This window comes from Mesocricetus auratus, unplaced genomic scaffold (genome assembly GCF_017639785.1).
Source record: "Mesocricetus auratus isolate SY011 unplaced genomic scaffold, BCM_Maur_2.0 Super-Scaffold_100013, whole genome shotgun sequence".
NCBI lineage: Eukaryota > Metazoa > Chordata > Mammalia > Rodentia > Cricetidae > Mesocricetus > Mesocricetus auratus.
This window is the reverse complement of record NW_024429196.1, coordinates 7,974,635-7,977,803: the sequence shown is the minus strand read 5'-3', so window position 1 is coordinate 7,977,803 and position 3,169 is coordinate 7,974,635. Positions and strand designations below refer to the sequence as shown.

The following is a 3,169-nucleotide window of genomic DNA, read 5'->3' as shown; positions in this document are numbered from 1 at the left end:
CTTTCATCCAGGGATTGATGGAAGCAGAGACAGATACTCACAGCTAAACACTGAACTGAACTCCTGGAACCCAGTGACAGAGATGGAGGTGTGATGAGCAAAGGGGTCAAGACCATGCTGGTGAAACCCACAAAGACAGCTGACTGGACAAGGGGGAGCTCTTGAATCCCAGACTGATGGCTGAGAGGCCAGCAGGGGACTGATCCAGACTCCATGAATGTAGTGACAGTGAGGAGGCCTCAGAAACCTCTGGGGCCTTGGGTAGTAGATCAGTGTTTACCATGGAGAATGAATGTACTTTGGGATCCCATTCCAAATAAGAGGGATGCTCTCTCAGCCTGGACACATGGGGAAGGGCCTAGCTCCTGCCCTGGATGATATGACAGACTCTGGAGATCCCCTCTAAGGAGGGCTTCACCCTCCCTGGGGAATGATGTGGGGATTAGGTGGGGTGCTGGAGGGGTGCTGTGGAGGGACAGGGAAGGAGGGGTGGGAGAGGGAGCTGGGATTGACACGTGAAACATTCATGTTTCTAATTGAAATAAAAACATATATTGAGAGCAGTCCCCAGCGTGTTTAGTGGATAGAAAAATAAAGAAAGATGTCTAAGCAACAACCAGCTCAGTTTATAAATCCAGAAATTCCTGGCTATGTTGGATTTGCAAATCTTCCCAATCAAGTTCACCGACAATCAGTTAAAAGGGGGTTCAAGTTAACACTGATGGTGGTTGGTGAATCTGGTCTAGGAAAATCAATTCTCATAAACAGCTTATTCCTGACTGATCTCTACCCAGAAAGAATTATACCAGGAGCATCAGAGAAAATTGAAGGAACTGTCCAAATTGAGGCTTCAACTGTTGAGATTGAAGAGCGTGGTGTCAAGCTTCAGCTTACATTCGTGGACACATCCGGCTATGGGGATGCCATCAACTGCAGGGATTGTTTTAAGACAATTATCTCCTACATTGATGAGCAGTTTGTATGCTACCTACATGACAAGAGTGGACTGAACAGGCAGCACATCATTAATAACAGGGTACATTGTTGCCTCTACTTCATCTCACCTTTGGACATGAATTGAAGCCCTTAGATGTTGCATTTATGAAAACAATACACAATAAGGTGAACATTGTGTCTGTCATTGGAAAAGATGACACACTCACTCTGAAGGAGCGTGAGCGTCTAAAGAAAGGGATTTCTGATGAAATTGAAGAACATAGCATCAAAATCTACCATTTACCTGCTATCCATTTACCTGCGCAGGTAAATGGATAGCACAGGAAGAAACCATCCTGAGTGAGGTAACCCAGTCACAAAAAGACAAACATGGTATGTACTCACTCATATATGGATTTTAGACAAGGATCAGGAGAGTGCTAGTCTGCACTTGCACTGCCAGAGAGTCTGGGAAACAAGAAAGAACCTAAAAGATATGTATGGTACCCAACAGAAGAGAAATGAGGCAAGATCCTCTGAACAGATGGGGAACACGGCGAGGGATGGGGGGTGGGGGACCTAGGAAATAGAGAGGGGCAGAAGTGGAAGAGACAGTAGGTGGTGGAGGAACAGGAAGGTTGACTGGGGGCGGGGTAAGGTAGGGGGAAGAGGGAATCATAGGTTAGAAGACAGATAAGGCACCATTGTGACCTCTAGCGGTCTAAACGGATGACACCAATTGGCAAGCTAAGCAATAGTGTAGAGACCACCTCGAATGACCATTCCTGATAGTGAACTTGATGTCTATAACCATCCTGGAGCCTTCATCCAGTGACTGACAGAGCAGAGGCAAACACCCACAGTTAAATACTGAACAGAACCCAAGGAACCCAGCGTCAGAGAGAGAGGAGCGATGAGCAAATTGGCAAAGAATGGGCTGGCAAAACCAGCAGAGACAGCTGATCTGAACAGGGGAGAGCTCTTGGACCCCAGACCGACAACTGGGAGGCCAGCATGGGACCGATCCAGACCCTCTTAATGTGAGAGTCAATGAGGAGGCCTGGGCTACCTATGGGGTCTGAGCAGTGGATCAGTGTTTATCCCTTGAATACTAACAGACATTGTGTGTCCATAACACAAAGAGGGTTGCTCTCTCTGCCTGGACTCTTAGGGAAGTGCCTGGACCCTACCCTGAGTGAAATTATATACTCTAGATATCCCCTATGTGGAAGGAATTGGCAATAGGGTGGGAGGATGAGGGGATGGTGGAGGAGTGGAGGAGGGGAGGGAGAGGGAACCGGGATTGACATGTAAAACAAGCTATTTAAAATTAAAATTTTTAAAAAATCTACCATTTACCGGATGCAGAATCAGATGAAGATGAAGATTTTAAGTAGCAGACTAGACTCCTCAAGGCCAGTATCCCATTCTCTGTGCTTGGCTCCAACCAGTTGACTGAAGCCAAAGGCAAGAAGGTCAGAGGTCCTCTCTACCCGTGGGGTGTTGTGGAGGTAGAGAACCCAGAACACAATGACTTTCTGAAGCTGAGAACAATGCTCATCAACCACATGCAGGACCTACAGGAAGGGACCCAGGACCTTCACTATGAAAACTTCCGTTCTTAGAGGCTGAAGAGAGGCAGCAGAAAAGTGGAGAATGAGGACATGAATAAAGACCAGATCTTGCTTGAAAAGGAGGCTGAGCTTCACCGCATGCAGGAGATGATTGCAAGGATGCAAATGCAGATGCAGGGTGGTGACAGTGACAGCAGGCACCATGTGAGAGAAAATGCTGTTGGATAAAAAGAAAAGTATTCCTGATAAGTGCTGCAGCAGCATCACGTTTCTTAACACCTTTGGAAGTGTTAAGAATTTAAGTCTCTGTATCTGAGGATTTCAGTTGGTTTTTTGGGTTTTTACTTTTGATGGCTTTGATTTTTGGTTCTTTTCTCATTTTTACCCCTCTGGTATGACGTACTTTTAGCATTTATATTTCATTGCTATGTTACACTTTATAGTGTGTGAGGTACACCCTGGTTTTCTTCTTACTTAACCACTAATGTTAGGATTTATTTCTAAGAATCAGTAAGTCTATACACTGGTAATAGTGAATGCCTTTGATTGAGCTGGCCTGACTAATGATTGACAAGTACTCTTGATTTGTATCTAGACATTTTTATTTGCTCAGAAGTTCCTGTGTGGTGGACTTGATGTGCCTATGACAGAGGTAGCTG

General features: G+C 45.5%; 1 pseudogene; it reads left to right on the top strand.

Moving 5' to 3' along the window:
• The first annotated feature begins 587 nt into the window (after positions 1-587).
• LOC121143724 lies at positions 588-2,738 on the top strand (annotated as a pseudogene).
• Positions 2,739-3,169: the final 431 nt, after the last annotated feature.